The sequence below is a fragment of the Falco naumanni genome, chromosome 14 (genome assembly GCF_017639655.2).
Source record: "Falco naumanni isolate bFalNau1 chromosome 14, bFalNau1.pat, whole genome shotgun sequence".
NCBI lineage: Eukaryota > Metazoa > Chordata > Aves > Falconiformes > Falconidae > Falco > Falco naumanni.
In genome coordinates, this window is record NC_054067.1 from 4178609 (window position 1) to 4204057 (window position 25449).

General features: G+C 49.8%; 1 protein-coding gene across 3 annotated transcripts in view; it reads right to left on the reverse strand.

The window, feature by feature from the left end:
* Positions 1-15767, reverse strand: part of PAK3 (p21 (RAC1) activated kinase 3) — a 77198-nt gene extending 61431 nt beyond the window's left edge. For 2 of the 3 annotated variants that reach the window (XM_040614620.1, XM_040614618.1), the window contains exon 1: positions 15326-15431. The gene's annotated coding sequence lies outside the window, so the exon portion shown is untranslated. Of the gene's footprint in view, positions 1-15325; positions 15432-15686 lie in introns of those variants that run through there. The other variant, XM_040614619.1, reaches the window with a different exon arrangement.
* Positions 15768-25449: the final 9682 nt, after the last annotated feature.

The window sequence follows — 25449 nt, forward strand, 5'->3', positions numbered from 1 at the left end:
GCTGCAGACTGTGTAAATGGAGGTGAATCACTTCCTAGGCCTTTGCAGGCGGCTTGTTTGCCCTCAAAGAAAAAAAGTTTCCATTCTTCTAAAGGCCACTTGGACAGCACCACCATACATTCTTTTCCCTGTCTATAAAGAAGCACCTTTAGGGTAAAAGCCATTTTCCGACTGGCCTACGCCTGCAGCCACCTGCAAAATGCCTGTCCCAAGAACTCTGTGAGAGGAAATCTTGTGAGAGGAGAAGGACTTAGCAAGAGAGCTACAGAAAGGATGAATGTGTGCTGGAAAAGAGCAGAAATCTTGAGATCATGTTCCTATTGCAAATGCTAATTAGGTGTCACATCAAGATGAGAACTGATGCAGTTGTGAAATACAACTATTTTATAAAACTCAATTTTGTAAATTAAATGAAAACTTGAGGTCAGACCACATAACTGGAGGTAGGATTTGGCCTAATGCCATCACAGAATCATAGACTGGTTTGGGTTGGAAGGGACCTTAAAGCCCATCTAGTTCCAACCCCCTGCCACAGGCAGGGACACCTTCCACCAGACCAGGTTGCCCAGAGCCCCGTCCAGCCTGGCCTTGGGCACTGCCAGGGATGGGGCACCCACAGCTGCTCTGGGCAGCCTGGGCCGGTGTCTCACCACCCTCACGGTGAGGAATTTCTTCCTAATATCTCATCTAAATCTCCCCTCTTTCAGTTTAAAGCCGTTGCCCCTTGTCCTATCACTACATGCCCTTGTGAAAGCTCCCTCCAGCTTTCCTGCAGCCCCCGTCAGGCACTGGCAGGCTGTGCAGGGTCTCCCTGGAGCCTTCTCCTCTCCAGGCTGAACCACCCCAACTCTCCCAGCCTGTCTTCACAGCAGAGCTGCTCCAGCCTCTGAGCATCTTCATGGCCCCTCCGGCCTCCCTCCGACAGGTCCATGTCCTTCCTGTGCTGGGCCCCAGAGCTGCACGCAGCACTGCAGGGGGGGTCAGGAGAGCAGAGAGGCACAATCACCTGCCTCACCTGCTGGCCACGCTGCTTTTGGTGCAGCCCAGGATACCGTTGGCTGGCTGGGCTGAGAGCGCACATCGCTGGGTCATGTTGAGCTTCTCATCAACCAACACCCCCAACCAAGTCCTTCTCCTCAGGGCTGCTCTCCACCCAGCCTGTACCTGTGCTTGGGATTGCCCCAACCCACGTGCAGGACCTTGCACTTGGCCTTTTTGAACTTTGTGAGGTTCGCACAGGCCCACTGCTCAAGCCTGTCGTGGTCCCTCTTGATGGCACCCCTGCCCTCCAGCATGTCGACCACCCCACGCAGCTTGGTGTCACAGCAAACTTGCTGAGGGTGCACTCAGTCCCACTGTCCGTGTCGCCAACAACGATGTTAAACATCGCTGGTCCCAGTTCCAACCCCTGAGGAATGGCACTTGTCACTGGTCTCCACTTGGACATTGAGCCATTGAGCACAACTCTTTGGGTGTGAACATCCATCAAATCCATGTCTGTCCAGTTTAGAGACAAGGATGTTGTGTGGGACAGTGTCACATACTTTGCACAAGTCCACGTAGATGATGTCAGTTGCTCCTCCCTTATCCACAAAACAGTCACCCTGTTGTAGAAGGCCACCACATCTGTCAGGCACAGTTTACCTTTAGCGAAACCATGCTGGCTGTCAGCAATCACCTCCTTGCTTTACATGCGCCTTAGCACTGTTTCCAGGAGGATGTGCTCCATGACCTTGCTGGGCAGAGATGAGACTGACTGGCCTTTTCGTAACGACTGGCCTCTGGGACAGCAGGTGTGTCATGAAACCCCTAGTGAGATAGTTAATGCAGGCTAAGAGAACAGTACTGCCAGATTACTTTTGGCTCAAAGCAATCTCACCACTGAGCTCTGACAGAGGTTTGAAAATCCCTTCAGATCCCAGAAACTTGACTGCACAACAATGCAACATGTGGCAGAACACACATCTACATGTAATACTTACCTGGGATGCTGCTTGGAGTGAGTTTGTTTAGTTTCCCCTGCTCTCTCAATTCCAATGTGTTTGTATTTCCAGGAATTTAAGTGAAAGGGCTGAGAGTGATAAGATTTTTCCAACATCACAGGAAAAAATACAGGAAAACTGGTAGGCCAGAGTTCCAATTGCATTTTCACTTGTTTCACAAACAAAACACCACTTGTGCTGAGCAGGTGCGGGGGGGAGATGTCAAGTTTCACGTATCGCCCAAATTGAACAAGAGCATTATTTAACTTCCCAGTTAAATGGACTGAAATGGGTAAGTCCCTTCAGCTGAGGGATATCAGCTTTCTGGAAAGACAATGGCACAAGCCTAATGTGGGAATAATTCAGGCCCTACCTTTTCCCTTCAGAATGTGAGGCACAGACATTTATACAGAAATGCAGCTCCACAGGCTGTGGGATCCTGGGTACCAGAAATTCTGCTCAGTGCAGTCTCAGGCAAAGCACAGGGAGAGGAGAGCCCAGAGGGACAGTCTCTAAGATGTGATTCCAGCATCCACAGCTGGCCTAAATTTTACTCCATGCCAGGAAGCAGCTCTTTTTCTCACAGATGGCTGCTGTTAGTGAGCGCTGACACCCACCACGGAGCAAGTGGGCATGCAATATTAATAGCATCAATGAGAAAATTATGAGCCCACATCAAAGCACTGAAAGTTGTTTTTAATGACTTTTGGCTTTAAAACTAAGTGCAAAGGGAAAGGTATTACACACAGCTAGGCATATTTAGAGGACTTTCTTTTTAAGATGTGAATCTGCAGTTTTCAAACACACACACATGTATGCAGAATGACCCCTTAAGGACAGAGAAAAGCTGCTGTCAGCTGTAACTCAGCAAATCACAAGTTACACAAAGAAATAAAAATCAATGCTGCTCTGAAATTTACCCTGGTAGAAAAGTCAAAGGTATCATAACTAATAGCTGGGAAGTTCTTCTGTGACCGTATTTTTCCTACAACACAATCATCCCCTTGGAATCTGGGTCCAAAGATTCTGCTGGAATTAAACAGAAGGAAACCAATGATGTAAATGAAGTAGTACAAACTCATTTGCTAGAATTTTTCTAGTAGCAGGCAATGATAAAAGAGCATAATGAATTAAAATAATTTAGAAGTCTCCCCTCCTCCATTAAAACACTCTTGACGTTTGACCAAACTACATAGAGCCTATTTTCATCAACAGAGGCAGCACAGCTGAAACACAGATGAAGACACAGTCAGCAATGCAATCTCTACGAGAAGATTCTTGGATTTTGGGATATAATAAATCAGGAACAGATACAAAGCACAGAAACACGATTATGAGGATATACAGTGGCTGTTACTGGTGTCCCTTCTGACTGGCACAGGGACTGCTCAGCCACAGCTAAGTCTCCACAGGCAGGCACAGCCCCCCAATCTGAGTTCCTCTGCTTGTACTCCAAGCAACTTGAAGCACGTGTGTTTTGATAGCTGTAAAGGCACGTGAGCCGAACTGTACCCACACCAGCGTGCCTTGCAAGGCGTCCATAGTCGTGCCCTGCTGACAGCTACAGGAGTCTATCATTTCCAGCTTAGAGGACATGTGCTCTATCACTGCAATGCTCTGAACAGCTGTAAAGTATGGCACGACGGTAACAGTGAAGTCTTCATGTGATTCTAGATGTGTTTCTTTGATAGCTTTGCCACTCTAACATCCACCCACAGTGAGGGCCTGACATCTTTTTAAGTAGTTTGTTGAGACATTACAACCTGATGACTCCACTTAGTTATTTATCTTAATCTGCAACAGACCCCAGAGCTGTACAGTAAAATAGGATGGGCTATTTCCTCTCTGAGCAGGTGAAAGCTGGAATCAACCACTAATATATCTGCTCTACTTTCTCTGCTCAGTTAACTGGTTTCATTTTGAATCAAACCCTGCCAAGCTTGTACTTATTATTTGGGAAAAAAAGACAGGATCAAAGCCAATCCTGTCTTACACACGTGCAGCCTCCCTGACTTTACTGGCGCTCAGGCCAGACAGTCTGAAATTACATCACTGGCATCTTGATGCAGCTTAGATGGCATCACCTCAGGTTACATAGGAACACAGGACTGGGAGAGACCCACCAGGTCACCAAGTACAGTCCCACTGCCCAGGCAACCATGTCACCCAATCCCTTTATAAATGAATCAAAAATAGTTATGAGCCATGCTTCATCAGGCACACCCCTGGCTGGCCATGAATGATACACTGTGGTGTAAATTGACTCGGGAAAAAGTATTACAGACACATCCAAAACAAATTAGCAACTGCAATAAGCAGGGAGGCAACCTAGTCTAATGGCCAGGCAATGGGACAGGCAGCAAGGTGGCTAGGTCCTGCTGCTGGCTCCCATGCTGACCCATTCCGCCCACGGTGGCATTGCTCTAACCCTTCAGGTTCCTCTGGGTTGAGACCAAGATACTGGCGTTGTCCTTCCTCTGTAGGTTGCCTTTAGCTCTACAGACAAAGAGAGGGATATAAGAACTAACTATTTTTATCCACTCAGTCTCCCCAGCAGGTTTTTAAAGCCCGTTTTAGAGCCCTCCTTTGCAATTCAGTCTGTGAATAATTTGCTACCTGCATCTCCATAAAGTTTAACCTGTCAGAGCCTGGCAAAGGTGTAATTTCATCCCCAGGCTCTTCTGACTTGAGACTCTGGAGCTTCTCTTTGTGGATAAAGTATCAAAGCAATAGCTCTGTGAGACAACGGCCCTTTGCATCTCACAACCCATGCATTATTCTCTCTAAACATGGTTCAACAGGCCCCAATCGAACTTTTGCTCTCCCCTTATTTCTCTTCCCCCCCATGCACATTTTTAAGAAAAAACATACACAGATAACAGCAGTAGACAGAGATACAGACAGAGAGGATGGTTTATCCCACTGGCAGCGAATTACTGCATCGTGATGTAATGACCTTGTTCAGAAAAGAAAAAGGTTACTTACATGACAGCATGAGTTGTAGAAATACCAGCTCCTTTCCAGAACAGGGTAAAACAATGTCCATTTAAAGTTATGCTGAAGAAAACGTAAAACACTTGTCCAGTGAACTGGAGAGAGAAAGAGCAAACTTCAGCCCAGCTGGCCTGGATATAGCCTCTCTCCAGATACACGTAACACATCAAACCAAACAAGCAGGAGTGTCGTTCAGCTAAGTACGCACGGAAAGGCGATGCCATTCTGCTTTCGATGTGTCTGCATCTTCAAACACCCAGGAGTCCCCCCTGCCCCCTACAAAGGTACAGGGCAAAACCCAGCCACTTTTGTGTTTCATTTCAGGTGCAACATGCTACAGAGCCAACCATTTTATTTGCCCCCTACAAAGACGTTACATTTGTGCTTTCTTTGAATGTTTTCTTCCCTCACAGAACAACTGGAAGGAAGAAGGCCACATGCTGCCTGTATATGAAGCAATCCCATGAAAGAATATCTCGAGGCCAGGCTTGGCTTCTCTGTTTAGACAGCATTCAGTGAAATCTTGGCCACGACTAAAACTCCAAGGCTGAGTTAATCACATTTACAACTACAGGTTCCTCAAAGGGACTTGTTTCTAATGCATTTTCAAATGCTATGAAAATAACAGGTATGGTATTCATCATTTAAAACATTGTAAAGTAACACTGATGTTACTGCCCCAGTATAGCATGCTTATTTCACTGCTCCAGATTCAACCCTCACTGTTGTTATTCTGCTAAAGCGAAGCGTATGTTATTAAAGCCAATATATACCAACAGATACTGCAGTTGTGAAAGTAATATAGTTCTTCCATGTAAAACTAGGCTTCCAACAGGAAATAAAAGGTATTTGGCAAGTCTTAGCCTGCCAAGGGCAACTGCTACATGTCCTGTTTCCTGGACAAGAAAGCCCTCCAGTTACTCCAGATACTTCCAGTGGTGAATGCTGAGCTTGTCTGGTAAGTTTTCTGAGCTCAGTGGAAATCCTACAGCAGACACAGAAAGCTCTGAGTCTAAACTGGCACCAGATGCTTTAGAAAACAAGTGAATTTCATTTTGTTACAGGAATACGAAAAGGCCAAAATGCTTTATTTGTCAGCACAGGAACAGTCACTCATCTAAGAACAGGAATATTCTGTTGAAGTTGTTATAAAATGAGACTCCTCCAAGGAAACCCTGCACTGAGCAACAGTGCCATGTGCCAGCTTGCAGTGCTCTCCACACTCGTACGCCACAAGAAATGTCTTTTCTATAGCAGATGAACAGCAACAACAGCCTTCAGACTAGAGTATGGAATATAATTTGCAACAAATCCAATGTCTCAGGAAGAAGTCTACAACATCTCCCTACTAGCTCAAAGACTCCCTACGAAGGCCAACTCAACATCATGCGTCTACTGCAATGTTTCTTCTCAATTAACCAAGAAAAAGTGTATTAGCCATACATCAAAACTGCATTGCAGCTAGAGCTGCCAATTACTTATGGCAAAAAGAGAGGCTGATTCATTTGATTGTATGTGGGCCTTGGCCGGAGTTTTCCCAAAACGCTACAAGAAAAGAAGAAAACCTCAGTGAACCTCCCCCTCATTCCCACTCCTTCCTCCCCCCAAAAATCACAGTCAAGAGCCCTGTGCTTGCAAAAGCAACATTTCCTGGAGGATTCTTTCTCCACATCACTCCTTTTCTAAATTCAGACAAAACACACAGCAACTCAAAATGCGTTTGCATATGATATATACACTTACAAGGACACCCCTCCCAAACAAGTGAAATGCAATGCAGCATCTAAAAAGCCTTTAAGTCCCCAGAGAGTCCCTACACCTGCCATCATAAACTCCAGTGTCACACGGCACCTGTGCAATGTGTAATGGCCACCCTACAACGCTCAGCTCAGCACCCAGCCTGCAATGGTGGGCGAGCGGGGGGGGGGGGGGGGGGGGGGCTTGTCTTTTTGCTCAAAACAGTCACAAAACAGAGTATTTCTGCTATGCACAAGCACATCCTGAATCTACATCCTTTCACAAGCTCCTTGTTTCAAATGTGTTTAACATCTGACACGTCAGAAGCAGCAGCGCTTCATCCGGCGTGTCCCCGTTTCTGTGAGCATGTTTCAAATGAGCCTTGCGGCCTCGGGGTGGCAGGGCTCTTCTCTCCCTAGCGCGGCCAGATGGAAGCACCACAGGTCTGCTTTGAAAAAGGCCATGTGAAGTCAAGTTCCACCATAAATTGTCCTCATTGGTCACCACGGACCCAAACTCTATCATTTAGGTACCTACTGGCTGAGGTTTGCAAGGTCCCTGGCCACACCAACACTGCTGCCCGCAGACTGTTCAGGACACAAAACCTCAATTGTTTGCTTCTAACTAGTATCTTCCATGGCTCTGCCAGCACCCTACTGATGACCTTGGACATTTGACTTCATCCTTGTCTGACACGAGTCACGCTGGCACCCAGGATATGTAACCCCGGAGCAGTCAGACCCTGCCTTAACACATCTCTGCTTTTTCTCCAGGCCTTTCAGCCATTTATTGTAAACCTTTAAAACAGTTTTCAAAGAAAATGCGCTTTGAGATCCTCAGACCTCAGACACAAAAGGTGCAGACAGATGCTTGAAGCATGTACCTGCTGCTCACTGCCTTCTGGCACTTGTATTCAAAATTCAAGTGAGCACACTGGGAGGGAGCCTGGGCCAGCCTGAGCCACCCTTTCTGTGGCAAGGGCAGTCAGACATGGCCAGCTCCACGGGCCACAATGCAGTGTCTCACTAACGCTGCAGGACAGACAGAGCAGTGCAAAGCATCTTCTGCCTAAGGACCTCACCGACAAAACCCATCACTCTAATGAGAACTTATGCTTCAAAGGCTGTTTGGAATAAGAGCACAATTTTTTCTTCTCCTTGCCCAACAGTTAAGTCCTACTGCAGGGTGACTTTGGGATTCTGTCTACCAGACTGCTTCCTGGCATACATACACAGCTGTAACTCTCCATGTATAATTTCTGTTCTGGTACACAAGCAATTATACTCAGGATAACCGCTCCAACAGATGTATTCCTCAAACACAGAATCACACGTGTTCAGCTGTACTCATGAGGCCAAGCTCTGCCATTCTTCTGGGAGCAGCAATGCAAACACCAGGAAATATGGCTCAAAAATATGCTCAAGAATCAGGTCACTGATTTCTTCCATCATCTGTGGGCCTGGAAACTTTGTCCACATGCTGTTGCTCACTTAAGTACGAGGAGAGAGATCTTACCACACCAAGGACTTGGAACTGATAAACTACCTCATACACAGACTCCCGTTGCTTTTCCTCATCACACGAAGAAGCCTGGCATTCACCTTAAGTGTCCAGAGTGCTCTACAGACCACAGGAGAAGGCAGGGCATGCCCTGAAGAGCACGTTGCTCAAAAGCTCTCACTGTCTGCATTATGGATTGTGGCTGTACAAAGTGCCTCCTAATTAGATGCTTCGGAGACATTTTACTTCAGAAAAACACAATGGTACCAGGAGCTCCAGTGTTTCAATGTCACTACAGCTTTCAAAAAGAGAGGTCCAGGACACAATCTTGGTGTGTGAACTGTAAGTATACTGCAGAAAAGAGTAAGTCTCCACTCTCAGCTTATTCCTTCTGAAGTGTTTAATATTATTCATTAATGCCACTAGAGAGGAGGATTCTGCATTCCCATAGTGCAAGAAAAAGTGGAGAGAGAACTGTTATGGCATGGAGAGAATGTGTGGTGCAGGATGTGGGGCAGAAATGAAAGGAAAAGACTGTCCCCACAGACTGCCACCCTAGATACTTCCAAATACTACCCCATCTATTTCTAGTCCATGCATCCTATGAAGTTCATGCTGCCTCCTCATAAAGAAACAAATCGCGAAGAAAATTATGGCTGCTTTAGTCTTTTTTCTTGCTAGAAATCTCATTTCTTCTGAACTTGAGATCCCAGAGCCTCTGGAATGAAGAGAAGAGAGTCACAGCACAGCACAGCTAACAGAGACCATATCTGTAGGAAATAAATAACCAGGATGCCAACCTGAGCTGGCTAGGCTCACTGAAAAGATCAAACGGGGATGTAAGCAGCTATTTTCTGGAGCTGGCAGGCATCATTTCAGTTGTTCAAATATTCATGCCCCAATAGGAGCTGTGGTATCAATGTCCGTCCCTGATACAAACAAACCTGAGCTCAAAGCATGACAATCTGTGTTGTGCAGAGTGGAATCACAATTAAAGGCACTTTCCAAGCCTCTACTTCTGCATGCACACATTTGACAGCTTTTCTGGTGACACTTCAAGAGCATCCCAAATCTGAGTCCACAATCTTCTGCCTGTGAGGGCAGAAGACATTAAAAACAGTTTTAGCGAAAGCCCAGGATTTTAATTGTGTGACTTCCATTCTTCCCTCTCATGTTTACCATGCACCAGCAGCCCCGTGTTGCATCTGGGGAGTGGCTGGGTGTACCTGATAAGTGTGACCTGGCATCTAGGCACTGCCCATTGAATCAAAATTCTCTGCAGAGAAGTGCCTGGAAAACTTCTATCTGGAGGATTTTCTCCTTCACAATAGGGAGTGGAGAAGGACGAGACAGAAAATGGAAAACATTAGAACTTTCACTCCCCTTGAGACACACACGCAAGTACCTTTCCCAAATAAAGCAAACAGCAATTTATTCATGCCAGCAAAGGGACAGGGACTGGCGGGGGGTCACACAGCTGCTGCCCATTCAACAGCACTGTCTGGAAAAGCGGGCACACTCAGGTGACATGGCAACAAAACATTTTAGTACTCCTCTAATCACATGCAGCCAGCTGTGCATACGCCCTGCAAAGCAATGGTGAGCCTGCTAAGGTGCCAGAACATTTTCAGCACTTGAGGATTAAAAAGAAAATGAGAATGGTCTGGCTCTGGAGTCTGTGCTGTACTGTGACGTTGAAATGGCAGTTTGTTTCATGCTTATAGGGGGTCTAAGGCTGGACAAAAATGACATTGCAGTACACTGTGTTGTGGTAAAGCCAAGCACATGCACGCGCAGCAAGCTGGATCAAACCACAGCTATCACCGGTCTGTGTGCAAGGTATCACTTTCAGAAGTCAAGGGATCGTATCAGAATCTTTGTTTCCATTTCTCTGAGGAAGCAGGCTTTTGCCCTTAGGATTATGAAGAAATAGGTAGAAGTTCCCCAAAGTTTCCTTGAATACATGTATCAGGACCCAAATTAACTTAATTTGCTTTTGATGGCAACATAAAAATACACACAACCAGAGCAGAAAGAGTAAAGGAGGTGCATCCAACCTTAACCTGCCATGTCCCATCTTTGCAAGCCTTATACAGTGCAGTACTGGAGTGTCCCGCACATGTACTACACAGAGAGACCCAAACCAGCACCGTCCCGCGGAAGCAGTGCAAACTATTCAAACTGACAGCAAAGACTCCAGGGCAGAGAAGTGTTTTGCTCTGGATCATCCAAGAGTCAGTTGCACCTGCCAATACACTACTAGGTAAGGAACTGACAATAAAAAATAATGTTGGGAAATGAGCCCATTGAACATACAGCAACACCATTTTATCCTTGAATATTTAATGCACACAGTCATGATGATAAGTCATTAGAGCAAGACAAACCAGCAGATAATATCTGTTCACGCAAAGCAACATTCATGGCAGAGCTTTCTCAACTGAGCAGGACATGCCCCTGTTTTAAGAGGGACGTGATTTCTAAGTATGCCTCTAGAAGGGAAGATATGAGACTAGACATCAGCGTACCCAGAGGGTCACCTAGCCCAGTGCTCTGAAAGCCAGACTGGCAGGTAGGGCTGGTGGCACATGCGGACAAGGTCTTCCCAATCCAGGAGTCAGAAGACCTGGAGTACCTGTAGGCCTGTCTGTCCCCCACCCAGGGCTTCCTGGGGTCAAGAGATCCAGTAGCTGGGGACACCAGACTGCATCAACAAGATCATAGGCTTCTTGGGTGACAGTCAGTGGGACTAACTGGGCGGATGCCATCCTGCTTGCCCAGAGCAAGGGACACAAGAACAAGGGCTAGTGATTGTGAGACTTCTCCCAGCCACTTCCAGAACATTTTGTCTGCCTCTTCATCCTGGCTGAGTGGTCTACAACAGACTCCCGCCTTGGCCTTCTGCCAGTTCTTCCCATAAACACTCAACCCTATCTGTCACCATCACTAAGCTTTAGACAATCAAAACATTCCCCCACCACCTCTCCTTCCTTGCATGTCCCTTCTGAAGAGTTTGCAGCCATCCATTGCAGCACTCCAGTTGTGCGAGTCAACTCACCGTCTTTCTGTGATGGCATGAATGAGGGTAAAACATGAAGGCTTTTTATACATAAGACAGTATTGCACAGAAAAAAAAAAATAATAATCCACCAGACCTTGTAAGTTTATAAAGCAGAAGAACCCACCTGCCACGTCCCACACCACCTGGCTGAGGAGATGAGAGCCACCTGGCAGCCCAATCTCCTGTCTCAGGAAACCCAGCAGGCCAACTCATAAACAGGGCACTGCCAGAGCTAAGTTGCACCTGTCCAATTAAACATGCAAAATGAAAAGTCCCTTTGCCCTCCCCAACAGAGCACACCCTTCATTTGCTATCAGCCTCAGACAATCCATAGCTGCTGACATTCACCTGGAAAAGATCTCCAAAACTCAAAGCACTGAGACAAGCCGCGAGCAAACCACAGGTGCTTCTGTCATGTTTTCCACCCTAGAATTACTGCTAGGAGAAGGAGACACACTAGCAACAGCAAGTCTGAGACATGACGTTCACATCAGCATCTCTACCTCTGCTGACCCAGGCACAACCAGACCCACTAATCACCACTCGGCCTAATGCTGTTCTTCAATTTATCAGGCGAATCAAAGTAAACATAGAAGAAACAGAAGATACATAAGCTCAACTATCTGTGTCTGAAACATAAAAAGCTAAACAGCGCTGCAGTGCTTGCTAAACACAGAACAGTACTGACAAACAGAAAGGTTTATTTCTGCAGGTGAAAGTTAATTCATGTTCCCCTCTCCCCTCCCCACTCACTGTTCCCCCTGCCCATCAAGTTCCTGAGAGAAAACCTTCAAGCACCTTCTGCAGGAGCTAAGGCAGGTGATGAAAGAGGAAGATCACAGTGGGCTCCCACCTGCCACTGTGTAGCACAGCAAGGAACAGAAATCTGTACTCAAGCTGGCTAGGCACAGACTGACAGCACTGTTCATGTCCCAAAGTCACAGGGAGTCTAACCAGAGCAGAAGCAGAAGCCAAATCTGGCAACATCTCCCCTGTGACCAGTTCTGTGCAGACATGGCTAAAACAAAGGAAGAACTGAAGGCAGATCTGAAAGACACCCAGTTTCCAGGCCATTTTTGATCCTGGAACACCAGCAGTTCCAGGAACACTTGGATCCACAGTCACAATTAAATAATGCTTTTTTAAAAAAAACTTTATTTTAAAATATCTTTTAAAAAAAGAGGAGAAAACTTCTAGGTGGAGCGAACAAGAACTAAAGTGGGACTATCACCACAAACAAGCTCTCCTCTAGAAGCAAATGCTGCCAGGCCAGGAGATGGCTAATACAGGAGCTGGGTTTGTTATGGCACACAGTATGTTACAGAGCTCAATTCGTCAGACCTATCCCTCTAACTGTATGCACAAAAGTTGCAAAGAAATATGGAAGGTGGAGGAAGATGACCTCTTATGCCAAGTTTTGTTTTTCCAGACCTTGTGAGCTGGCTCAGGACACACAGGATAATTTGGACTCCAACTTCCACACACTTTCAATACTGAGTCCTGCTCAGATTCTGACAGAGAAATTGCTCAGTGAATGGTCTACTGGGAGAGGTGAAGTCCTCTTCACTGTAGTCAACAACAAAACACTCAACAACTTCTGCAGGACCCCCCTATACACTCTCATTTGGCTTGTTAGTTTAGAGGGCACAAAGCCCCTGTCAGACATTCCCGAGGAGAAGCTGGCAGGCTTGTGCTAAAGCCCTGACATGAATGTAGTCTGAGCACAGGGCCAGTGACAACCAAAGCAGCTCACCCTGAGTATTGCCTCCTGCAGCACTGCTGCCACAGCTGCCTCCTGAACTGTTGCTGCTGCAAGCGGTGGCCTATGAGGCTGGAAACCTAATCCTGTAACAGGAGCTCAGGGCTCACAGGAGCCACCGAGACTTACTTTTAGTTATCCAGTCACCCAGAGAAGAAATGCCATCCATGCAGGTCTGGGTTCAGAGCAGAGACATCTCTGCAGCCCAGTGGCAGCCGCCTGCAGCCCCCCACCCATGAAGCCAGCCCCTTGCACTGTGCCTGCAACGAGCTCCTCTGCCTAGTCCCCTGCTGAAGGAAGGCAGCTCCAACCAACGCAGCCACAAGCACCGCCGTCCCTCGCCAACCCTGTGCTCACCGCAGAAAACCCAGGCTCAGGGCAATCCTTCCCCTCCATGCACATAACCTGTCACGGCAACTTTCACTGCCTGGACTTGAACAACCCCCAGCCCATGTCCAGGCTTACACCCAATGCTCCCCGATTCCTGATTTATTTTCTGCTCACGTGGCTGGGCAACCTGTGACCAAACACCTTTCCTGGAAGCATGAGGCTCCTCTGCAGACACGTACCCTGCTTCCATGACTGATGGGGCAAAAAATCCCCAGTGGCACTTCTTCACGGCTGGCCTGCTCCCTGCCAGCAGGCCCCGCACCAGCTCCTGCTTGGGGGATGCCGTCACCTCCCACACGCCCTCCCGCTGCCCAGCCCCAGGCAGCTGCCCTGGCAGGGGCTATGCTGTCCCCCCAGTTCTCCCGCTGCACTCCCCCTTCCTGTGCTCTGCCTGGGGGTCCCTCAGCACAGCAGCCTCCTCCCAGGCTGCCCCTGCCCCCTCGTAGCTGTGCCGGGGCCCCCTCTTCTCCACCTGACAGCCACGGAGAAGGTGGATACACACCAGAGGAGGAGCCAGGGGGAAGATCCCATCTCCTGTCCCCTCGGGCGCAGAGCTCCCTTCCCTCTCTGCCCCAGGCAGGCAGGTAGCAGCCTGGCTCTGGCCCTGCAGCCTCCCTCGGCAGGGCCCATCCTCCTCCTCCTCACTGGGGGTGATTCACCTCAGCCCGAAAGTCGCTCAGCAAAGCCTACTTTGATCTCCAGCCTCGTGGGTTCCCTGTGCTGAACGTCATCACTGGCTGCACCCAGAAGGAAAACAAAAAGCGGACTCCCCTCGCCCGCAGCCTTTGCACGGCGGCGTCGGATTCGGGTAGGTGGGGCGTCAGGGAGGTCGGGGGGAATGAGGCCTTTAGGGGTGTCTGCCAGACCCTCCTCACTGATAACCAGGTCGTTCACTCCTAAAGCACGCTGTGCCCACCTCAGCAAAGGCAGCCACATGGGCAGAAACAAAAATCCAACCCCTCGACACCTTTTGGGGTTGCCAGTCCAGAAATAGCCCTGCTCTCCCCAGCTGAGGCTCACCACCTCTCTCAGATGTTGCTCACTCCGAAACCACAGCCTTTCCTGTCTGAACTCCCTCAACCTTCCGCATAAATACATCACCGTTATCTAAAACGGGGCTCATTTCTGGCACTGGTGAAAACTGGATCTGAAAACTGTCTGGACGACCAAAAAGGGGGCACCGGCGCTGAGCGCATCCCCCGCCGGAGGAGGGAAGCCCCAAGCAGCCAGACATCACGCTGGAGCACTTCCTCGGCTGGCTGGTGTACAAGTCTGGGACAAAGGGACAGCCCAGCACGGGGACCAGCTTCAGTGTGGCATCCCCACCATGCATGCGCAGGGGAGAGACCACCCTTCCCCGAACGGATTTCAGGGAAAACTTAGCAGGCGTTTCTAAAGGGGTCAATCGGATGCGCGTTGCCAATAAAGAGTATTTAAAAAAAAAAAAAAAAGGCAGAGTTATTTATAGTCCAGAATTTCTCACTCCTCTGCAGAAGCACAGCCCAGAAGCCCGCATTGTTGAAGATGGGGAACACACGCAGCGCGGCCGCCTTTATGGCCGGTGTCGGCGCTGACACAACTTCAGCCCGGCAGCGGCTCCGCGGCTCGCAGCCGGCCGGGCGGAGCTCCCTCCCGCCGGACACCGGGCCCCGTTTACAGACGACGCGGGGCCTGCCCGGTAACACAGGTGTCACTGACGGGAGAAGCACCTCAGCCGCGCAGACAGACCCAGGCCCGCGGCAGCCCGGCCCCCCCCGCGGCCGCACACGGGGGCCGCCGCCGCTGCCCCCCCGCCGCCGCCTCACGCAGCGCCGCACGCCCGGCCGCGGGCACCGCATTCGGCGGGCGGCCCCGGGCGCAGCTCGGCAGGCCGCTCCCGGCGCGGGCGGCGGCCGGCGTTACCTGGAGCTCCCGCTGTCATGCTGCACCGGCCGTCCCCCGCCGCGGCCTGCCGCCGCCGCCGCCGCGGGCCCCCCCGGGCGCAGCCCATCTGCCGCGCGCCCGTCCCCCCGCGCCGCCGCCGCGCGCCAATCGCCGCCCGCGCCCCAGCCCCGTGTCGTCACCCGCCGCCCGCCGCGCCCATTGGCTGCGCCCGCGCGGCTGCGGCGGCCCCTGGACGTGCGGGGCGGGCGGGCGCGCGGGGGCAAATCTTGTGTTTCAAGGCAGCTGCGTGGGGAAAGCGTCGCGCGGGGGGGCTCTCGTCCCCGCACCGCCGCCTCCCCCCGCCGGCGTGGCTCGGGCCGCGGCAGGGCTGCGCGGGTACCTGGGAGGCGGGGACCCGCCCCCGGCTGGTGCCGAAAGGTGTCCTGAAACGCATCGTAACGATCCTCGCTCCTCGTCCGCAGGGAGCAGGAAACGCACGGTGAAACGCCGCCCCCCCCCCGAGCGCGGCTCTCCGTGTAACAGCCCGTGGGCGTCCCCTGCCAGCGCCCCACGCGGGACGCACCCACCGGGCGCAGGGCTGCTCCTGCGACAGCGGCGATACGGCCCTGCAAGGACCCCCAAATGCACCAGAAGAAAAATCTCCTCCCTCCCCATGTGTGTGTGCCTTCCCTTCTCCTTTTGCTTACAATCACCCTTCCTCGGGCAGAGCACGGTCCCCCGCTCCTGCGCCTCCCCAGCCCGCAAGTTCAACTCCTCTATGAAAGGTCTGAAAAGCAGAAACAGACCTTGTTCTGATGAGGATTTTTTTTTACAATATTTCCAGCTAAAAGAAAAACCCACAGCCAGACAAACGTGACCGTAGGTACAAGCTCCCCGGCAGAGCTCCTGGGGACAAGGGAGCTGGGGGCAGCACCTTGCCCTGCACAAAGTTGTCTTCAATAATGCATATACTGCTGCGGCCACCGGCAAGAAATGAAGACTACCTTCCCAAAGGTAAGGCAGGTCACATGTAATTAATTACCCCAGAGGAGATACCAACCCCCCCCAGCCCCACCACATGGCATGTGATCTTCTCCGACCACGAGTGGTCACACCGTCGCCTTACAGCTCGTCCAAAGGACAGGCTCCCCAGAAGCAAACGCACACTGAGTCACCCAGTCAACACTGATGTGACAAGCAGCCCCGACTGAATCACTGCCGTCCCCTCCTGCCGCACGCCGAGGTCTCACCAAGGTTTTCTTCCCCAGTATGAGTCAAATCTATCACTTAGCTGGCTGGCTCTGCAGTGATCGAAGTCAAGCTGTGGAGCAAGTTGTCAGTGCTGTCTCCATCCCTGCAGAGAAATGCCCCCGTGGACAGATGACTCTCAGGATCCTCTGAGGTCAGCAGTGACCCTGCAAGGCCGCTGTCCCTTGACAGTGGAAGAAGAGGCGCCTACCATCTTCTGCTGCAAGTGTCTACCCCGGTGACAGCACAGTGTGCATGCAAGGGGGCTTGGGACAGGCAGTCTGGGTGGCCCCTGCAGAGGACACGCTCTCCCTTGTTGAGCCAAGACAGGGTAGTTTGCAGAGGACTTAGGCTTTGGCCAAGTTTTCCCCCTTCAAAATCAGTGGAAATATTTAGGGGAATGTCCCCCAACAGCCATGATGAAGGAAACGCAGCTGAAGGAGCTGCTGGGGTCCCCGCAGGCTCACCTTGCCCTTCAGGGCCAAGGGGCCATACCTTGCAAACCACAGCGGCTGCTCCAAATTGCTGCTTACAAACAGCCCACAGAGTTGGAAAGGACTGGGCAGGTGGTGGGCAAGCGGTACCCAGCCACCTCCAGAGTAAAAATTACTCCCGATTGCTTCAGACACAGACCAGCAGGTTATTCACCAGCCCCACGCCCCAGCACACCACGCACAGCATGAGACGCGTGTCCCGCTCACCGGCTTCCGAAGGAGGGAGGCAGCTCAGGGAAAAGCTGCTGGCAGAGCACGAAGTCAGGCAATTACAGATGTTAAGACTGAATTTGTGGGTGAATCACTTTCACTCATTTTAAAAGTCCAACTAGAACACAGTCTTAGCAAAAACTATTAGCAAAACTACTCTTATAAGCACTGCAAGAAAACTGCAGGGTCTTCGAGAGACCAAGCCCAGTGCCTCAGCTTCCGTCTGACTTTGCCGAAGGCCAGGCGAGAGCAGGTGAAGGAAGAGTTTCGGCTTCCTTTCCCCTGTGAAAGAGCAGAAACTTGACTCTGTGACTGCACGCAGCAAAAAAGCAACATCAGATCTCTTACTCTCAGCCTGGTCCAAAGTTACGACTCTCCTGGGACCCGAGGAAACCTTGCAAACATTGAGTGTGCACGGCAGAGTTTTTCCTGAAAATCACAGAGGTTTTTCAAAATCCTGTGCCTTTTGGGTTGACCTTTGGAGACCACAAAGCCCTTGAACCTGTGCTATTTCAGTCTTCCTGGGTTCTCCAGCTATCTTTAAGCTGCTGGATGGAAGCTGATGGTCCTGTGCCTGATAGGGAGCTGATAGCCCATGCCCTCCTGGCAAAGGAGATAAAAAGAGGAAGCAAAGGCAAAGGCCAGAAAGGAGAAATTGCCCAAACCACAGAGCCTTCTTGCCCCTCACCTCAGCCATACACAAGGCTGACCCCATCAGAGCCAGAAGGCTCCTCTGCACCTGTGAGCAGCCAGATGTGTTAACAACTGGCACATTGCTCGTGGCACGCTGCTGGGAGAGGGCAAAAGCCGAGTGACTGCATGGCCATGGCACCCATACAGCCCCCGGGCGTGGGGCTCAGAGCACAAGCTGGACTCGCTCCACAGGTCCCACACCTGGGACAGGCTGGGCTGCGCCAGACCTGCAGAGTATCACTGAGCCCCATCCAGGCCAGACTCGGACAGGGTGCCCGTTTTGTCTCCACAGGTCACAGGAAAGCAGGCTGGACTCTGCTAGATGCCGATCCTGTGTGACTGTCACAAAGGTGCTGGAAATGCTTTGAGTCGGCATGCCCACAGGTCTGGCCTCCAGGGCCTGCCTGAACCCTGTTTTTTCAGGAGCCAGCTAGGTCTCCAAGCGAGGGTCTCATCCTGCAAAAGTAACCCCAGGAGCTGCCCTAAATTGAGCCACAGTGCCCAATGCTCTAAAAGTCTGAGAAGCAGGAGGAAAGACTTGGCTGGACCAGGTCCATCACCAGCCCCAACAGCTCCTTTCTCGTATGCTAAAAAAGGGAAGCCTGGCTGTACCAGGACCATCTGTGTCGGCTGTGCACAAGCTCCGCAGCCCCTCTGTAGGGTACACCCCACCGAGAGTGGCCCAGGGACAACTCCTCCCTGAAGATGCAGCCCCATGGAAATACAGGGCCAGGCAGTCAATGCAGCAAAGCGAGAAAAAGGAGTATTAGCTCTCAGCAACAAACAGCCTTCTCATAGCCTTTGTTCCTCCAAAAGATGCCTGGGGACTTCAGAAGCCAAAAGTAACCTCACCTTTTAGATCTAACCAGATAGACCCTCGCAAGCTGATCGAAGTGCTGCAGACTCCCACTGCCTGAAACTACCAGCACCCTTTCCTGTGGCAGAGCAGTGTGCAAGGATAAATGTCTTGGTAAAGGAGACCGAGCAGCAGCATTTTCAGAAACCAAACGCACGCTTAGCTGGGATGGCCAGGAAGTTAAAAAAAAAAAAAAAAAAAAAAAAAAAAAAAGCGCCTTTCAAGCAAAAAGAGGAATCCCTTTGAAGAACTGCCTGATCCTGCTTTCATAGGGAATGTGCCCAAGCAGGGCAGGAACGAAGGAAAGCTCTGCAGCCACATGTCTGCAGGACGCCTCGGTCAGTACTACGGAGGATGTCACCTGAATGGGGTATGTGGTTCCAGAGGTGGCTCAGAAACACCCTAGCGAAGGCACGAGGCTACTGAACAACCCCCTCTCTACTTCAGCAGGGCAGGAAGGTGGACACGTTCCCCATCTGCGACAGAACTGGTTCTGCTGCATTTATCACACCTCACTGGCAAACATGACACAATCCCAGCAATACGGTGTGACTGGTAATTGGGTGTCTGTGGGTTTTCGTGGGAAGGAGGGGGATAAGGATCCCATTAATCTCCCATACTTAGCGGTAGCTGCCAGAGAGCTGGTCCTGCAGATAAAATTAACTCTGACAACTAACTCCCATCCCCATTAATGAAACCCCAAGAAGTAGCAGCCTGTTCTGGCTCCTAACAGCTGTGGGTATTACACTACCCCGCAGCTTTCTGCCCGCGCCAGACTGCCGAGGGACAGGCGCTTGGCCACGGTGGCTCCCGCTCCTGACCAAGGCTGCGTGATGTGGGGGCTCAGGGGAGCCGAGGAGCTTTGGCGCGGTCTGAAGCGGTCCCACAACAGGGCTGGCTCGCTGCAGAGGGGCTGATCCGGGCCCCACCGGGGGGGGGGGGGGGGGGGGGGGGGGGGGGGGAGGAGGGAGGAAAGGGGACCTGGAGGTCAAACAAAGCTCACAAAGCGATGTTGGGGCCTGTTTGGCCCATGATGTCATGGCTTCCCAGCGCCCCGCCGATTGGCTGCGGGTGAGCATCTGCTGGGAGCTGGGGCTGGTTATTTGCCTGAGGTTCAGACCTTTCCCAGCGGCTCTGAATCAGGCTGGTTGTCGTGACAACCTGGGTAGTGGCAGCTCCTGATAACCACGTAATGAGGTTGTCACAAAAAGGAGCCCCTCCATCAGAGAGGTTTAGGGATCATTAATGTTTCTGAGGGAGCGTGAGAGCAGAAGAGGTAAGGGGACCATCTGGCGATGCTGGAGCACATCAACAGCCTCCCTTGGAAAGGAGCTTCATTAGACAGGAACCACCTACCGACACGTAGCGATGGGAACCAGGCAGGCTGCCTGCCAGCAGCGAGGGGGTCCCAACTGCTCAGCTGTGGGATCCGGTATCTGCTGAGATGCAGGCAAAGATGGAGCAAGGAGGACGCAGGAGCACTGCCTGGGAACAGCTCGGGGCCCTGTGCGGTGAAGGCACCTGGTGCTCGCTGGGGCAAGGGCTGTAACACAGCCTGGGACAAGTGACACAGTGAGGCTGGCACCCAGGCACCTTCCCATCACGCTAGTGGTCTCACATGCCACCTCTCAGAAGGTAGGTCACTGAAACTCTGCCGTAGTTTACCCCATTTGCAGGTAACTTCTGTGAATGTTCAGAACACCTTCCCACCGCCGTGCCAGCGGGCACTGGGAAGTCCACGTGCTGCAAACCTCACACAGGGCAGGGCAGGGACCGGCAGCAAATGCAGCTCATTCAAACAGAATTCATGCATGACTCTCCTGTCCCGAGGATTCTCTCAGCTCAGGTGCAAGAATGACAAGGCAGGACAGAGATGTTCCCTTGTCATTACTGGAGACTGAGCCTGGGGGATCAGGCAAGGCACCAAACACAGTCTTCCCCTGGGATCTATACATACACTGTCTTCTCGCCCCAGGAAACTTTTTGTCCTTCGCCTTGTCCTTGTGAAACGCATGTTCTCAACAAACCTGCAAGGTATCTACCACTGGCTGCAATAACAGCGGATTGGGGTGCTGCAGTCTGAAACCTTCACGGATGGTGGCAACACCACAGCTTGGAGAAGCTCAGTTGCCAAACTACTGATCCCTGAGACCAGGTCCCTGGAGAATGCCCACATGCATGCTAAGGAACACACTTCTGAAAAAAACTTCCCTGTAAAACAATGAAGTCTGATTTTTTTCCCCAAGAGGAGATAGAAATTACCTCCATAGATAACTCTTTATGAATCTTACAGCAATAATTGACAGAATGGTTCTTTTATGTCACCTTCATCTGTTTTAAAAATACCTACTGTCAACACTTGCTTAAGTCAGTATAAGACTTTATTAATAAAGTCTTCATATTAAAAGCAGTTGCACTTTTACTTTAGTTTATATTTTTACCTCAAATCATAACTATCCTACTCAAAATTAGTGCTCCAACTGTGGATTTAACTGAGATGAAATAAGAATATTAACACATGCCAATTAAATACCAATCTACTAGTGACTGCATTTAATAGATACATTTCTTAATATACCACAGCTACCTCTCATTAAAATGTTGGAATTTTCAAAACTGTTGTAAACAATCAAGTGGAATATAATCCACCTCCAGGAACTAGTAAAACTATGTATGTAGTATGAATGTAGTGCTCTCCTCCTGTGGAGACAAGTTTGATATAAAATTCAAAGCTAAGACAGAGATGTAGTTGATTATATTTAACAGAAATACGCTCAGATTAACATTAGGTACCAGGTTCCCAAATCCTGCCTCTCTCAGAAAGGGACGGAATGTCTGCAAGGAGATCTCCATCCTGGAACAGCATTTTGCAAGCGGAAAACAATCTGAGCTGATACTGCTTAAACCCATGCTCTGATATACTACCCGAGCTGCAATTAGTGATTTTTCCCCACAAGAGGCTGTACAGCCCAGCAGCGTTGCTCCTCCAGTTTTGGCAGAGGGGAAACTGAGGCAAAGAGCTGCTACAGCAGCTCAGTGGCAGCTGTGCACTAACCTCCCAGTAGCATTGCCTCCCACAGATCCCCAGTGTCACTCCCAGGCCCTTTTTTTCCTGTAAACTGCAATTTAAATCACCTTCCAACAAGAGTAGCAGGACTAACAGCTTAAGCGTATCAAGCTCTACCTTAGCACAGCTTGTAAACAACACATCACAGCATCCTGCAGAAACAGGACCGGGACAGAGAGTTTTTCAGGAGGCCTCCATGAAGTCCGATCCTGTCTGGTTTGCAATTAAATATTTCCCATCCTCCTTCATGGGGAGCGTCACATTTGACTGAACGCAAGCAAAGATGACTCACCTGCCTGCTGGATTTTATCTGCTAAAGATGTTGAATTCAATCCACTCTTAAGTCCTGAGAAAACCTACTTGTCTAAACAGCAGTCCCTCCTGGTGTCAGAGAACAAGACTCTGAGATGCAGCATGTCACCCCAAACCCAGGGGAGTGTGACCAAACTGCCGTGGCCCAGCACAAACACCAGATTTACCGATATGTGACAATGCTCAACCCCTTGCCTGCACTACAATGTCTCAGCAGAGGTGAAAGATCACTTCTCATTAAGGAACAGATATGTTGCCATATGCTTTAAGGGCAAAATCTGACAGTAAAACAACCACAGTGAGATGGGCAAATGCAGCAAATTTATCTTCTCCTTGGAAAACAGTTGTCATTCAACATTGATTCATTGATTGGAACAGCCACACATCACTATGCCTTAGTTTTCAACCTGTAAAATGTCTAGAGCTGGGTGAGACGTATAAAAACTATTCTCCAAGCTGTTTATCTTTGTTTTAATCTGAAAAGCATTCGCCAACATACTAGATAGACTTTTAGACAAGTCATTCTCCATTTTTTTCCCCAACTCCTTGTGAACAGGAATGATACCAACTCTTATGCCTGCTGGGAACCATCAAACCAGAGAGGCTCAAAGGTGAAATGTCAGCATTATACAGGCTACGTTCAGGCGTAGCCACACTGTGGCAGTGTCTGAATCTGGGGGTTTAATTTACATTCACCTACATGTCATCATTAAGACTAATTACTGCAGCACTGAGGCAGAATAAGCGTGAAGCAGCCCTGCCTGCACAGCTCTCCGCTTCTGGCACCCGAGCTCAGCCCTGTGCCAAGAACACACATGTCAGCGCGAGACCTGCTGAGCTCCTACCTCCATGTACATACATGAAAGGGGCAAACCACTGGTGGTACCTGACATTTGAGGGTTTTTAGAGATGCTGAATATGGAGGCCAACGTATAATTTGTGACTGACCAGAGCATCTCAGCATCCCAGACCACACCACATGAAAGTAAACCAAGCAAAATCCAAAGGGAAGGTATGTAGCTGATCTGATTTAAGAAAATGAACTGATTAAATCCAATAAGGCTGTTAGGAAATGAAATGGCATTAACAGCTTTTACGCTGAAGCCACTACTGAATTTTTTTGATGCCTGTTCTTGGTCAGACATGTTTACCATAAAAAAAGTCTTCCTTTCTGGCTCTTTCCAACATAATGCAGTTGTGCTTCAGGAACAGAAAGGGCTTAGGCAAGGATTCAGACCTCTTCTTCGCACTCCATCACCAGAAGATTTCACATGGGGAATGATTCTGGACTGAAGATACAGCACTGGCGTACTGTTTGATGTGGAAGAGAAGCAGTGTCAAGCTGCTGTCAGGAAAACTTTACCATCCCTTATCTCCTGCTGCCTTCAGAGTATTCTGGAGAGAGCAGGAATGTCTGCTGTTACTAAGTCCAGGATTTTTCTGTTGCCCTGAGACAGGCTCCATGGGAGCAGGGAGGGAGCCAACCTGCAAGGGGGGCAGCAGCACACTACAGAACAGGCTGGACACACAGACTCACATCCAGAAACAGACAACCCGAAGAGGAAAGACTGTCTATCTTGTTTTCAGCCTTGAACTATCACCCTTCCTTTAGCATCCCAGCTGCTAGGAGCATATGATGAAGGCATCACCCAAGGGTGTGAGAACAGCAAAGCTACCAGGGGCTCCACAAGTTTGTATCCACGCAAACAGTCCTTGCAGCTTGGACATCCTTCCATGGTAACCCAGTCACACAGCCTCCAAGAATGGATTGACTTACCTCTGGCTGGACTGCAGCACAAACAAACTCATAATGGTTTGCACCCCTTAGAGATCCTAGACCCTCAGCTACAGTATCAAAGGGGAGGATCTGAATTACTCCTTCAAAGCAGATGGGACAGCTGAGGCTGCTTTCATCTTTAGTGGGTCCTTCTCCCGTCCCCACAAATGAAAGCAGATCCTTATTTCCATGTGGCTTCTCCTGCTCATTCAGCTCGCTCACTTGAAGATCCACTCTTCCCGTAACAAATGCTGTGAATCCGAGCACTAACCCGATATTAGATCAGTATGAACTTTGATTTCACAGCTATGGCAACTCCACTGATGTCATGGGTGAATATGAACAAAGGTGCTATGGATGGCAAACACACAGCACTGCGTGATGGCTTGTAAGTACTGAAGAATGCCACGTTACCAATGTGTTGCAATGCAAAGGTACTATAGGCATTGGGATAACATCAGCCTAGAGGGCCTGGAGAAGAAAAAGATCTTTATGTGGTTCCCATTCCACAAATGAAGACTTCATTGCCTGGAGAATATCCCGTGACAGTTAGAGTTTACTAACGTGCCGGCACAGGGCAGTGTCCTCCTAGCAGCCAGAAGACTCGAGACAAGGGTTGTCTGTGATCTGTCGCACTTCCGTATCAGCCTGCTAGACTGAAGCCTTACAATTAGAAAAAGCATGATTCAGAACGTATGCCTTGACTTAGAGAATACTCTTCCCAAGCTTACTGGGGCTATGACCTGGAAAGTTAAAATGCAAGAAACTCTGGCTGCTGACCAGGCAAAGTATTCGATACTGGGTTAAAGAATCAATGGCTCCCAGCTACAGCAGACAGGCATCACCTGCACTGGTTAGAGTGTCCCTCATTTCTTTAGTGTGCCTCGTACCAGCCAGAGCAGCAGGACTGAGACTGCCTTTGTGGTGTAAAGAACTTGCAACTGCTGAAGAAAACTGGTTTAGCGAGACACCTTGAACAAGATTTCAGGAAGCTGTTCTGGAGGAAGGACTTTTTACTTTTGCATGACTGACCATATCACAATAATAAATGGAGAATGTGCCAGAAACAAATTTACATATAACTGAGATGAGCTATCAGAGCCTAAAACACAGCTTTCCCTCCAACACGCCCTCAGTGCAGTTACTTCTTTAGAGAATACCCGCTTCTCCTTCCCCTTATCATTGCCATTGCTATCTGTGATCCCTTCCAGCACCCTCCTTCCCTTTCTCGCCTGTCACTGCACACGTTTGTAGCTCACTATACGTCAGGGCGCAGCCAGTAAAATGTGGGAGCTTAGAGAGTTGTTCCTGCCAAGCAGCATTTCACTACTCTTTGTCCCAAAACTCTCGGTTTTGTTTGGCCGCAGAGAGAACTCCATAAGAAATAATGAAGGCTGGTACCCAGCTAAGCATGTGCGCAGGTACAAACATCAAGAAGTTCCATAAATTTATCTTTCATGTCACTAAGAAAATTAAGATCTGTTTTGATACAGCATAGAAAGGACC